Source organism: Phyllostomus hastatus, unplaced genomic scaffold, assembly GCF_019186645.2.
Source record: "Phyllostomus hastatus isolate PE091 unplaced genomic scaffold, TTU_PhHast_1.1 phas_scaffold_585, whole genome shotgun sequence".
Classification (NCBI taxonomy): Eukaryota; Metazoa; Chordata; class Mammalia; order Chiroptera; family Phyllostomidae; genus Phyllostomus; species Phyllostomus hastatus.
The window spans coordinates 4,750,075-4,764,856 of record NW_025334037.1 but is presented as its reverse complement, the minus strand read 5'-3'; the positions used below and the strand labels follow the sequence as shown (position 1 = coordinate 4,764,856).

Here is a 14,782-nt window from a genome sequence, read left to right as displayed (position 1 = left end):
AGGTAGGTAAGGTGGAGCATCAGCGGTTCTTTCTGAGGCTTTTATTTGTCAGCTTAAATTCACTATCCCAAAAAGCGTATTTTGGGGTGGCAAACTCTGGTCTCCCTCAAAGTTCTAGAAATATGTAATGGTGAGGGTTACATAACATTGTGAATACATCAAAATCATTGGATTGTGTACATACTTTAAAATTTCTAAAAGGGTGATGTTTTATGTGAATTTTACCCCAATTAAAAAAGGATAAAGTCATAAATCAACTTTATCAACATTTAAAACTCTTTTCACCAAAGACATTAGTGGTGAGAAAAAAGACCACGTGTATAGAAAAGATGTAAAAGATGTAAACAGACAACTCACAAAAGAAATATAAATAGCCATAAAGGTATGAGAAGACACTGAATTTAACTAGGAAACAGAAAAATGCAAATTATAACAGTGAAATAGCATTTTCTTTGTAGATTTGCAAAATAAAAAGAATCTGGAAATATCATGGGTTGTTAAAGGTTAGAAAAAGAAATCATCTCATATACTGCCAAAAGTAGTTTAAATTGCAATCATTTTGGAGGGCGATTTGGCAGTAAAGTGTTAAAATTTTAAAACATACACACTCTGCAACTCAGCAATTCTACTGCTCCATATTTGCCACAAAGAAATAGCAGTAGAGGTGCACAAAAATACATGTACAAAGATATTCATTGCAGCATTGTTTGTAAATGCAAAAATATGACACAAGCCAATGAAGGTAGAGAAATAAACTCATACCACAAAATACTATCTAATCACTAAAACAAATAGTATTGTCACAGGTGTGCACAGGTGTGCACAGGTAACCAGGTTCTTAGTGATCGAGAACAAAGAATTGAACCGAACACACAAAGTTTATAGCATAAAGAAAGAGGGGAGGTTTATTAAGTGATAGTACACACCACAGAACACGGGAGTGAGCCAGCTCTGAGCAGAGGAAAAAAAGGGCACGTGGGCTGGGGGATTCTATTCTTATAGGGGCAGAAGCCCCCCTGCTAGTCTTTGGCGGGCTTTTCCTGCGCAGGTACAAGGAGTTGGATTTCAAAGCTACTGCGCATGCGTGGTTTCCCATGACTTTCTTGATTGGCTACTGGAGAAGGGAGTCCCACAATGTTATTTCATTATAATGATATTATAATGAATCAGGGGGTAGCGCACAGGCGCATTCTATGATTCAGAGTTATCCCAGAAAACAGGAACAACCCATCTTAGGGGGTCTTTGTCATGTATAGATGTTTTCTACCTCAGCCCTGCGGGGCCTCGGGAGCTTCCTTCCTGACTATCTCCTGCCTCAGTATTAATATGGAACCATTCCTAAGACATAATGTTAAATGGAAAAAAAAAACAAACCAGTTTCAGAATGTTATTTATTTTTGTAAAATCTACAAATCTTACAAAATCAAACTAACAAATAACTTTGTTTCCCATTGTTATCATTGATATTGAGCTAGAAAAGGGTAGAAAAGGCAACTAGACCTTGAGCTTAATAAAATGGGAAACATACCCTGGCTGGTGTGGTTCAGTGGATTAAGTGCCAGCCTGTGAACCACAGGATCACCAGTTCTATTTCCAGTCAGGATGTTACAGGGTGCAGCCAAGAGGGGGGACCCCAAACAGGCATTTGAAATGGGGTCCAGAACTCAAGGTGTCTGGGAGATTTTAAGGTGTCTTCACCCCTTCCCCCACAGGTGTGAGTTGGGGGAAGGGGCACACAGAGCAAGAACATGCAGGGCAGCTTTGCAGCTAATCCATGGCATGGTCATTTAGCATACCTATAGCCTTTGGCTGGTCACTTAGATATGCTAAATAGCTATGGCCATGCTCAAGGCCAGGGGGGATGGAAAGGGATCTCCCCCCCAAGATGTGACTGGGGGGCAGGTCCCCTGAGTTACAGCGCCTGCGTGGGAACTGGGAGAAGATTGGCTCCATGACATGGGGTGACACCTGCCCAGACCCACGATGGCGACCAGAAAAGCTGGAGAAGACAGCAGATTGAGGGCAAGTGTGCCCAAGTGTAGGAGGAGTTGGAAATGGGGCTGCAGAAGAAGATTGGTGCAGGGGATTTAAACCCAGACACGGCAGCCATTGAGGGGGAACCACGCGGCTTTGGACAGAGTGGGGATTCTCCCTTCCCGCATCCCAGAGGAGGAGAACCACGCGGCCTTGACAGAGTGGAGACTCCTGTGGCCCTGGGAGAGAGGACCACGTGCCTGTGCCAGAGTGGGGACCCCCACAGCTTTAGAAGGGGGAACCACCACCTGGTTTTAGCAGAGATCCTGGAGACTCAGCCAAGGGTGCCGGGAACCCAGGGCGGTCTCCCAGTTGAGATGGAGGACTAACTAAGAACCAGAGGACTGCCTGAGCCATGGACTTCTATTTCCTTTCCTGAGATACGGTACTCCGGACTGGGCAAAAGGGGAAGGAAGGAAGGACTGTGTGTGTTTGTGGGTGTTTTTAGGGACTTTAGGATTTTTGATAAAGACATTAGGCCACTACTTTAAGTTAGTATAGCATTAAATAAACATTTCCTTTCCTTTTCATGAATCTCTGGTATTGAGAGACGTCTTTCCTAGGGCGGCGGACATAACGGACCCGGGGTCTTCTTTCAATAATAGTATATCGTCCCAGCCCCCCCGCCCTTGTTGTGTTCTGTAACAAGGACATGTCCTGGGTTATGGGCTAGGTCCACAGAGGTGGGTGTGTGAGAGACAACCTCACATTGATGTTTCTCTCCCTCTCTGTTTCCCTCTCCTCCCCTCTGTCTAAAAATAAATAAATAAAATCTTTAAAAAAATAAAATAAAATGGGGAACATAAGCCTGCTTGTTAGCCAGGAAGCTACAGCTTTTCACACTCCAGGAGACAACAGCACTGTGCTCCACCAAGGAGATTAACACTCTTCCCTTCCCCTGCCTCCAGTACCAGATTGTTGAGGGATGCATGGGAGATACTAGACCATAGAGGCCTGACAATCTAACAAGGGGGTATAAACCCATCCAAAACCTACTAAAGTTTGGGAAGTTGATTGGTCATTTTGAAAAACTACCACGTCCAAGCTAATATAACCCCAAGGAAACAAAGAAACCCTCTCTCTTACTCACCCACCTGGTAATGCACTCACCCCATATGCTCATGTGCTGTCTCTCCATAGCCATGTGGCCACTGCAGCTGCATGGCCAGCAGCCAGGTGAACTGTGCCACCTGAGCAGCAGGGAACAAGCTAAGCTACCTAGACGGGGACTGAGACCACTTAGCAGCCACCGGTGGGCTCCAAAGGACTAAGCTTTCATTTAAAACAAAAACTCTGAACAATGGCTTCTGTCTTGGCCTTGCTGAGGATACAGTTGGACTTTTTCTATGGTGGAACGGAGCAAGATGGGACATTGGAAATCCATGACACAGCTTCTATTTTCACATGAATAAACCATACCACACCACAGTCTCCCACGTGTGGGTCAGTGGAATGCTTTACTCATGGTCCTGTGGAAGAGCCTAATCTACCAACAACACCATGGGATTGTATGTATGTATGCATGTGTGTATACATGTATATACATTGGGGAAAGCCCCAAAAGTATAAATTCAGGATTGATTCTGAAGAACTGACACATAGTCTTATTCAAATTTGTAAGAGCTTTAATAGAAGAAACTTGCATATTGAATACATGCGCAAAGCAGCTGCTTCCAGTGGTGGTGGGCCAGGAAAAATCCACACTCCTCCCAGGACAGAATTTCTTTTTAAGTGGGATTAATAGCAGGGTTAATAGGAAAATCAGTTGGCAGGAAGACCTCCCAAGAGAACGATGAATCACTGCATTAAAAGAAAAGTTAAAAGATAACATTAGGCAGTTACTACACTCGATACATTCATTTACCTCCTTCCTGGGGGCATGATGTTCATCTTTAGGCAACATTCTGGTTTTGGGGTAGTCAGCCCCGTGTGAGGTTACAGAGAGCTCAACAGTCACAGAGAGTTCAACATCTCCCAGGTGCCTCTGTTGCTGGAGCCATATTGCATTTCTAAAATGAGTTTCCTGGTACTCTACCACAAATGTGATATGGGTCCTTCCATTCTATGTGATAATTTTCTGCAAATCCCTTGGATTTGGCACGATAATAGTTTGTCTGAGAGCACAGCAACAGTATATCCACAGATTCCCAGCACAATTCGACAAACAGATAACAGTAATGCCCAGTAGAGCCCCCTTCCAAGGTAGAGACAAGGACTGAAACCAAGTGGACACAAGATCAATTCCTATTTGCTGAATAGTTGAGATTTTATAAGTCTTTTGTGTCGGAGCAAGGGATTTATTATGATGGTTGTCAGGAATATATATATATTACAATCAGCATGTATAAGGGCACAAGTTCCTCCCTGAGCATCTGCAAGTGTATCTAAAGCCATGAGGTTTGGTAACACGACTTTTCTTCTCATTTGCCTAGTTTCTTGATGTAAAAGAGCTATGGAATACTTACAACTATTAAAGGCTTGGGCAGTACGAGTAGCTAACACTTGTCTGGTATAGCTGTTGAGTTCCACCAGAGCTTCTGCAACCTATATGGGTCCACTCCTATAAAGAATGGGTTTCTCTTTGCAGAGCCAGTTTCAAAAGGCTGTTCATTCCCTCAATCAATCCAGTGGTTTTAGGATTATAGGATTATATTGTTGTTTTTGGCCCACTCCTGCACCTGCTGACCGGTGAAATGAGTGCCTTGGTCACTGTTGATGCCCATGGGTTGTCTGTATGTAGCACACAATGCCTAAGTCCCTGTATGGTAGCCTGCATTGCTTTCTTGCTAGGGAATGCTTGTAACAGAGCAGTGGCAGTGTCGACACACATCAAAGAGTATGTACAGTTCTGAGACAGTGGTAAGGGCCCAATGTAGCCCACCTGCCATCTCATGGCAGGTGCTTCTGCCACTGCTATCTGTCTGAGATGCCATGGTAACTATCTCTTGCAGTCAGGTAAGCAAGGGGTATACTCCTGGCATGCCTCTTTAATACGCACATGGATGACGTTCATGCCCATCTGTTTGGCAATTTCCCAAAGGGTATGCACCCACTTGTGCTCATTCTTTCTGTGTAGCCAGTGGGCCACCCTTTGAGGGTCATTGATGTCTTCTCTGTGTCATACCTGGGCCAGCTGATCTGCCTCCTGATTCCCCAGAGGGACACATAACACTGTGGGCTGGTACATGGTACACTGTGCCCTCCAAGCCTCTTGTCCTTTCCCAGATCTCATTCCACATTTCAGCTTCCCATAGAGGGCAGTGCTGAATTTCCCAGTTGTCTTTTTTCTGTTGTCCCATCCACAAGGTGAGGGCTTTGTAGACAGCCCAACTGTCAGTCACCAGAGCAATAGGGTTTGGTTCATGCATCAGTACCATCCAAGTGCTCACTGTTCAATCCATTGACTGCTTGGCTGGCTTCCTCCATTCAGCCGTATAGTATTAGTACTTGGTTGTATTGGCACTGTGGTCCAATGGGGCCAATTGCCCTTAATAGACCCATTGGTGTACTATGCAGTCATGGGGATCAGTATTTGACTTTCCTTAACATATGATTCTAATGATGTCCATATGCCCAGATCGGTGTCTTCAGGCATTTCACTAATATATGTGAATGGTCCAAAATGTCATGCAGCTCAGCACTGAGTGGACTAGTCAACAGAGTACATCATTGCTGCAGGTAAGCATACCACTTATGCAGGGTAGTGGACTGGGCCACTCCCAATTGGGGTTTAGTCAATTCCTGGATCTATCCAGCAATGGGATATTATGTCCTTAATGTCACTGGCTGGGCTTTTGTGATTCTTTACATGCTGTGAACTAAAGTATGCTGCCAAAAGTTGTTTCTTCACAGGGCTATACCTCTGTAGCTACTTTCCATAATGAGACCACAAATCTAGGGGCACCTATCTCCCAACCTGCCTTTGCCATAAGCCCCACCCAAAGCCCTCCAGATAGACCAAAATACCTAATTCACAGTGTTGGTTGCATCCACTATCCCCAATTCTTGACTTTGTTTTATTGCCATCTTTGCACTGGTAAAGGCATCAGTATGTTTGTCTCCAATTCCAAATGGCTCCTTTTTTTTTACTAATCTGTACAAGGGACGTAACAACTGGGCCAGATGGGGAACAAAAGGCCTCCAATATCCAAGCAAACCCAAGAATGTTTACAGTTGTTTAACAGATTCTGGCAAAGGATAATTTTGAATTTTATCCAACACAGCAACTAGAATGACTTTTGTCTTTCCAGACCAATCAGCTCTTAAGAATTTGACAAAGGGCCCAGGCTTTTATTGTGGTTTATAGCCCATCCCATTCCTTCTAGATGCTCCAGAGGACTCTCTACAGCCTTGTGTAAAATAGCTAGGCAATTACCAGTTAACGTAATATCATCAATATAATGATGCAGTGCTACTCCTTCTGCACTTTTCCACACAGATATATCTTTTGCTACTAAACCATGGCAGATAGTGGGGCTATGCAGGTAGCCTGGTGGTAACACCTGAAACCTCCAGTGTCCTCTGTTCCAGCTGGAGGCAAACTGGTCTTGGCTTTGTGGGTCTGCAGGAACACTGACGAAGGCATTAGCAAGATCTAATACAAAATGGTATGTTCCCAGAGACTCACTGACTGCACTTGCTAATTGGGTAATGTTAGGTACAGACAGATGGACTGGGGGAACTGCTTTGTGTTAAGCTCTCTGTAGTCCACAGTCATCCTCCACGCCCCATCTGGTTTACAGACTGGCCAGAGAGGGCTGTGAAAAGGCCTATGAGTGGGACAAATTATGCCTACTGTGCATAGCTCTTTAACTGTATGGGTGATCTCTGTGCCCCCTAGATAAGCAATACTATCTCACTGATATTACCTGCTTTGGTGCAAGGGCTTCACAGCTGTCCATTTTGCCTTTCCTCTGAGCATGGGCTTGATTGCTCTTATTGGCAAACAAACTCTCCTATGGTGGTAGATGTTTGGCCTAATAATGGACACCTGATGGAGCCTCAGGGGCAACTGACCAATCTGCATGCAGAGCAAGACTCACTTCGCCTTTACAGAACTACCCCCATAGTCCTCTATAGCAGTAACATGGTCCATAACTTTATGGATATTACCATAGATCAATGTGCATTCTACTCCAGCATCTACTAGAGCCAAGACCGGTCATTTATTTTGTGGGCATCCATGGATGGTTAGTTCTACATGGGGCCTCTGGTCCCCTTGTTCTATCCTTACTAAGGGATGTCAGCCAGTGTCCTATGCCAGTGACTGTTTCCTCCCATAAAGGGGAAATGGACAGCATAGCCTGATTTCCGTCTATGTGAGGTCCCTTCTTAGGTGGCAGCTTTCTGTTCAGGCTTTAGTTTCTGCCACAGTTGTACTAAAGCAGCATTCAGCTGTTCGTCAGTCTTTCCTAGAGGTGTTTCTGCTTTCATCAAATTGAACCATAATTGTCAGCAGGACACCTTGATCAGACCCTTTTCACCATCTCTTCCATGCTTTTTCCCCGTAACCCGAATGTTTGCCCACCCTCTAGCCTTACTCAGTTTCTCCCAAGCCTGCTATGGCCACAGGATTTAGGACAGAGACCAGAAGTACATACCACTGATTAGGAGTGGATTACAGGATGATCTCTTTCATGCCAGCAGTAAAGATTTTATTATCTGGCCCTAGGAAATGCTAACATACATAGCATTCCTTATTTCTAGCTCCCTGACTAGCTCTTGTAATTCTTCAATAGTTTGCCAGTGAAGTTGGGAGGAAAAAGATCTCTCACTTTCAGCCATTCACCTCTGTATGCACTCTGTACCCTGACCAGTAAAGAAACTACCTGGTCTTCATTCACTACACCATACAATTGTCTCAAGGTTGCTGGGTAGTTACTAAGGCTAACTTGGACATATCTCCCCCAGTTAGGATGATGCCCCCTACACCCGAATTCCACAGACAAAGCAGCCATCCTGCTACAGGCCCTTCTTTTTCTGTCTATATCTGTTCTCCAAGCCTCCTAGTTTGGCCTCTGTATATTCTCTCATGGAGATAAACTGATGCAGGGTAAACTATGGTGCAGGGGGATACAATGGATCTACACCCTGAAGTTTCAGCTGTTCTGTTTTAATTTTAGTTACCATGATGGGGTGGGGGTCTGTAGTGAGTCCTGGAGTCCTGAGAGATGTCAATCATTGCATCCTCCTCAGATGAAGGGGAAGAGAGGGTCTTCTGTTGGATCCCAGGTCTTTAGACCCAACTGGCCTTAACCATAACCACCCGGACTCGGCAGTGTGGCCCTCGTTTTCAGTTTCACTACCTGGCAGGCTAAGGTTCTTAGCTTATCATCACTTTCCTGCAAATGGTGCAAGAGCCCTTCAGTAGCAGCTACCTGTGTTTGGCCGTCTTTCCTTTCTAATCTGAATTCATCTTCCAACCGCCAATCCTAGTGGCCAGTGTCAGTTCCTTTTCCCAAGAAGACCTCCAGGCACAAAGGAGGGACCAGGCTACCGTGAATATAGCGTTAGCATCTTTGTTTTATTTATGTATCCTCTCCCATAACTCTGCTACTCCAGCAGGCATTTTGGGGGCATCCCTGTACTCACACACAGGTCCCCAAGTATCCAAATGTGTGTACCAGCTGGCCTAGAGCATGGGTACTTGGCAATCCTGGATTTTCCCCCAGCAGCACCTGTTTTTCCCCCTCATTTCACCCTCAGCTTTTGGGGGTTCTTTGGAATCCTGCTCACAGGCCAATTGTTGGAGGAAAAACCCCAAAAGTCTATATTTAAGGTCGATTCTGAAAAACTGACATGTAGACTTATTCAAATTCATAAGAGCTTTAATAGGAGAAACGTATGAATATGGGCAAAGCAGCTGCTTCCAGTGGTGGTGGGCAGGAAAGATCCACACCCCTCCCAGGAAAGTTTCTTTTTAAAGGGATTAATAGCAGGGTTAATAGTAAAACCAGTTGGAGGGCAGACCTCTCAAGAGAACAATGAATCACTAAGTTAAAAGAAAAATTAAAATATAATATCAGGCAGTTACTACACCCTATGCATTCATTTACCTCCTTCCTGGGAACACAACATTCATCTTTGGGTGACACTCTGGTTTTGAGGATAGTCAGTCCCGTGTGAGGTTACAGAGAGTTCAATGGTCGCAGAGAGTTCAACATCGCCTTTGTTGCTGGAGCCAAAGTGCATCTCTAAAGTGAGTTCCCCTACATATATAAATGTACACAAAAAAGTTTGGAAAGTCAAAAATGAAAGAGATATCATTGGTTACCTATGGTGGAAGGGGACAGATCCATATTGTTGAAGGTAATAAAAGGTGATGTTAGTCTTATTAAAAATTATTTACATGAGACATAATATTAATCATAAAATAAGAAAAGTGGATTCAAAGTCTAATATGTAAATAGTGAATATATTTTAATTCTGATTAAACATATTCTGAACTGCTCAAAGTCACTTGGTTGAAAGCAAACTTTGATTTATAGTCTTGTCTTCCTGAGGGTAGGAAAAGTAGAAGGGGACAGAAAAACATATTGGAGTAGTTTCTGATTTTACTCTGCCAAAATGGAAGCCAGGTGAATCTCAGGTAACAGTTTTAAAATGCCTTGGGTCAATTATTTAGTCACACAAAGAACTCATTAGAAAAGCTCTTTTGAAATATCTAAGACTTGAGAATTCATCAGTAAGGAATTCTATCTACAAATAATTTTTCAAGAAACACTTGAATTGGGTTAGCAAGCTCTCTTGATAAAACAAACTTGGATATGAAGGGAAGCTTGCTGCTGTTGCATGTTAATTATTCAGTAAACTAATAGACTATGGGGTGGGGGGGAAAGACAAGCTAAAAAGCAAAAAGAGTAATGGCAAAAAAAAAAAAAATGGAGGAGGATGGTATTTTAGAATGCCAGTGTGACAAAATGCAAACAGCACACAGTCTAGAGATAATAACCTTGGCTAATTTTGAGTCTTCCAGTTTCTAGTGTGACCTTAGGCAAACCACTTAACTGATTTGTAAAATGAGAATAAGAATACCTACCTTGCTTACCTCACTAGGTTGCTGAGAAAGGCATTGTAAAAAGAAAAGTACTAACAAGATCAAAAGAGTTCAAAAGAGTTAGAAAAGAATGAAAGAGATCAGCTCAATAATGTAAAATTCTCAGGAGAATGAAGAGCTGCCAAAAGACTTGAGACAGGACAGACTGTTCAGAGACACTCATTCTAGACCAAGTACAACTTAGTTCTTTTTTCCTCCGCCTAGCAATACACACCTTCTTTGTATTATGCCCAGGTTTCACCCTCATGGTTTCAGGAAAACTGCTCTTTAATCATCCACTAAATTATTTTTATCATGTATATATCACAGTTTCATTGACTTAACTAAAATATATATCAGTCTCTCCCACCCATTCAAACCATGTGTTTTTGAGAATTATGTATTCAAGTGAGGCAGTACCAGGGAATAATTAACATGAAGACTCTTGGATCAGATTGCCTTGATTTAAAGTCAAAATCCAGCCATCGTTGGTGTGGCTCAGTGGATTGAACGCCAGTCTGCAAACTGAAAGGTTGCCAGTTCAATTCACAGTCAGGGCACATGCCTGGGTTGCGGGTCAGGTCCCCAGTCGAGGGCATATGAGAGGCAAACAATCAATGTGTCTCTCACACATTGATGTTTCTCTCCCTCCCTTTCCCCCTCTCTTCCCTAAATAAAAGTAAGTAAATAAATAAATAAATAAAATCTTTTTAAAAAATTCACCAATTATAGTAAGTTTTAAAAAATAAAGCCCAAATCCATGCCTTAACAAATATGTAAGAGTAGAAAAATTACTTAACTTCTCCATGCGTCAGTAAAATAGGTGAAGGTCCATAACAGGATTCTTCCTTTTGGGGTCTGTAATTGACACTGTCCTGTTGGGTGGGTCTGTAACTGACTGGCGGTAGCATGAGGGCTCCCCCTTCTGGCCTCCCAACTCCATTTTTTTTTATATTTGTTGTTTTATTATAGTAACAAAAAGTTGTTACAGTGAAATCTGCATGCATACACAAAATCTTTACATTTAAATTCATACAAAACAATATTTACATTTTTAAGTTACAACTTGTGAAGTTAGAAGATAAAGTACAGCTTAAGGTTTACAACAAAGAAAACAAAAATACACAAGACAAAAATAGAGTTGACAATAAAAATATAGCCATCTGTTCTTGATACAACATATGGAAACTCTTTGTCAGAAAGCTACATCTTCTTAATCTGACTGTCAAAATCATTAAAATATGGAGGATTCAGTGCCATTTTGCCAGAAATTTGTTTGTCAGGCTCGAAGACTAACATCTTCAAGAGCAGATACAGGCCATTTTCATCCATGTTTTTGACATGGGATGCTAGACTTCCTGGTTTCCACATGGGGAATGTATTATGGTAGTCCTGTAAATTCCACTTCTGGCTTCACAAAAAATTTTTCATAGTTGGGATACCTAAAGCTCTGAAAAGTCTGAAGAGTTGATCGATTTCTGAATCCTCATGGAAAAGTGTTTGTTTAGTTGCTAATTCTGCAAATGTGGTGCTTACATTTCAAATGTCAGCTGGAGTTGAATAGTAAGCTGATCCCAGCAATACTTCTGGAGACTTATACCAAAGTGTTACTACTTCATGTGTATATACTCTAATAGTTATTCCAAAAGCTCTGGCAAGGTCAAAATCAGCCAGTTTAATTTCTCCTTTGTTATTCAATCAGTAGCACTTGAGGTTTTAAGTATCTGTGAAGATCTGTTCTAGACTGACAAAACACAATCTCTTGCATGATTTGGTACAAATAACTCTTTTTTTTAAAAAAAGATTTTATTTATTTACTTTTAGAGAGAAGGGAAGGGGAGGAAGAGAGGGAGAGAAACGTCAGTGTGCAAGAGGTACATTGATCAGTTTCTTCTCACATGCCCCCAACTGGGGATCTAGTCTGCAACCCAGGCATGTGTCCTGGCTTGGAGTAGAACCAGTGACCCCTCAGTTTGTAGGTCAGCACCCAATCCACTGAGCCACACCAGCCAGGGCTGGCACAAGTAACTCTTAACAAGAGAAGAATCCATGGACTGACCAGGAGGGAGACAATCCAAGTATTTCTTTAGATCTATGGAAAGGTATTCCAAGATGATATATAACCTGGAATCCTGCATAAACACATCTTCAAGACTGACTGTATTTGGATGACAGTTATTTTAATAGAGAAATTTCCCAAATTGCAGTACTGCTAGGAACCCCTTTCTAGTCTGTTTTTCTTCATGGCTACCACTTCACCTGTAGTTTTGTGTCTGTCCACCTTTATGCACAACTCCACAGGCACCTTCTCTAATTTTCTCTGTTTTGGTGTAGTCTTCCATAGTCAATCAATAGTTATGGTAGATACCAGCTAATGACCCAGCAGCAGTGCTACTAAAGCGGCATCACTTTTTCCTTCCCAACTCCATTTTAAATGAGGTTACCCTTCATTAATTTTCACAGAGGTTAGTAATCAGATCACTACAGTGCATCCTGATTTCCTCACTGGACCTAGCCTGAATGGAGCCACTGATGCTTGTGATCCTGGACTATCTACTGCAGAGTCACCTCAAGTTGATTTATGTTTTCAAAGTGTAGGTCAGACCTTGTGCTTCCAAATCAAGCATGTAATAGCTAACAAGCTATTCATGATCTATTAAGGGAGAACACCAGGATAATCAAAGTTTATAAATTACATTCTTTGGGGCTAAGAAACAGGCTGTTTATCTCAGTTTCCTTTAAGTGATGGAAAGCGTGCAAATTTCTGAGACCCATTCTTTGTTCTGCCTTGTATTATAAGGAACGGAGTTTCCCTTCCCAACTGGCTTTTCAGTAGGCTCCACCAGTTGGAGGCATCAGGACAAAATTGAAATTTGGAAGGTTAGAGGGGGAAGCTTAGGTATTTCTTCAAATATTTAAAAAAGTAATTATACCAACTCTACACAAATACTTATAGAGAATACAAAAGGAGGAAGAATATATCAATTTATTTTATAAATCTAGTATTACTTTTACACAAAATCTTGTAAAAACCTAGTAAGAAAGAAATTGTGGGTAATTCTCACTCATAAACATAGAAGCAAAACTCTCAAAATAGTAGCAAACCAAATTTGGTGATATTTATCTATAAAACCAGTAAGGAACAAGTAGAAAATAAAAATTTTAAATGACATAATTTAAAATTTTAAAAACCATAAAATAGGAATACTTAGAAACAGAAGATGCACAAGGCTTCTATATAAAAAAATCACAAAACATTACTGAGAAAAAATCAAAAGGATTTAATTATGTATGGATTATAAAACCTATTATTATAACAATATTAATTCTCAGCCCTGGCCAGTGTGGCTTAGTTTGTTGGGGCATTGTCCTGTAAACTGGAAGGTGGTGGGTTCATTCCCAGTCACAGCACATGCCTAAGCTGCAGGTTTGGTGCCAGTCATGGTGTGGACAAGAGGCAACTAATCAATGTTTCTCTGTTTCTCTCTGGAATTGATGTTTCTCTCCCTCTCTCTCTTCCTCCTTTCCCATCTCTCTAAAATCAATAAGCATGTCCTCAAGTGATGATAAAAAAAAATCAATTCTCTCCCAGAAGATTTCTAGGTTCAGTGGAACTCTAAACATATCCCAGCAAGTATTGTCTTGTGTATAAAAACTGACAAGCTGTTTTAAAATGTATATATGGAAAAGCAAAGAGCCAGGAATAGCATCATATTCATAAAAAACATTACAGAGGGGAATATTTTCATGATTTTGGAGTATGCAAAATATTTCATAAATTTGATTAGTTTAAAATTAAGAAATCTCAAAAGATGCTATTAAGAGAAAAGGCTTTAAGAATATATGTGTGTGTGTGTATATATGTGTGTGTATATACATATATATAAAAACAATAACAACCTCATACATAGAATATATAAAGAATGCCTATAAATTGAATAGACAATGCCCCCTCCTGAAAAGGGCAAGAGACTTACTTCACAAAAGAGGATAGAGAATAAACATTTGAAAAGATACTAAACAGTCATCAAAAAATGCGAGTTAAGAGTAAACTACTATACATCTACCAGAATGACTAAAAATTAAAAATAGTGAAAATGCCATGTCTGGGAAATTTTAAAGCTACTGGATCTCTCAAAACACTGATGATGTAAAGTATATTGAGGCAATCAACTTTAGTCCTTGATATAGGAAATGAAATCACATGCATATCAAAACATATGTAACACTGTTCACAGAAACACAATGCATTATAGCCAATTGGCTATTATCCAAAAATCTATCAAGACAGACAAAAACTAATCTAAGGTGCTAGAAGTCAGTCTGTGGTTAACAGTGGGGAAGAGGCAGTGGCAAGAAGGAATTAAGATAGAGGTTTCTGGGACCCTGGCCATAGTCTAATTCTTGAATTGGGTGTAATTACCAGAGCATGTTCACTTATGATAAGTTATTGATCTTCACACTTACAGTTTATGCACATATCTGCATCTGTATATATGTTGTACTTCAATAAATTTTTTAAAAGCCAAAACAGTGTTATGTGTTTCAAGAATATGAGTATAAATGCTTGTAAAAATGAACATATGGAAGGTACATTGAAAACACACGCACTTAGGATGCTAAAATGAATGCCTATAAAGAGAACAGGAATGGAAGTGGGGAAAAGGGAAGAAGGAGAAATGTGCAATTTCCTTTCTTCTAATTTTCTCTATC

General features: G+C 41.2%; 1 pseudogene; it reads right to left on the bottom strand.

The window, feature by feature from the left end:
• Window positions 1-11,272: 11,272 nt before the first annotated feature.
• LOC123810178 lies at window positions 11,273-12,411 on the bottom strand (annotated as a pseudogene).
• Window positions 12,412-14,782: the final 2,371 nt, after the last annotated feature.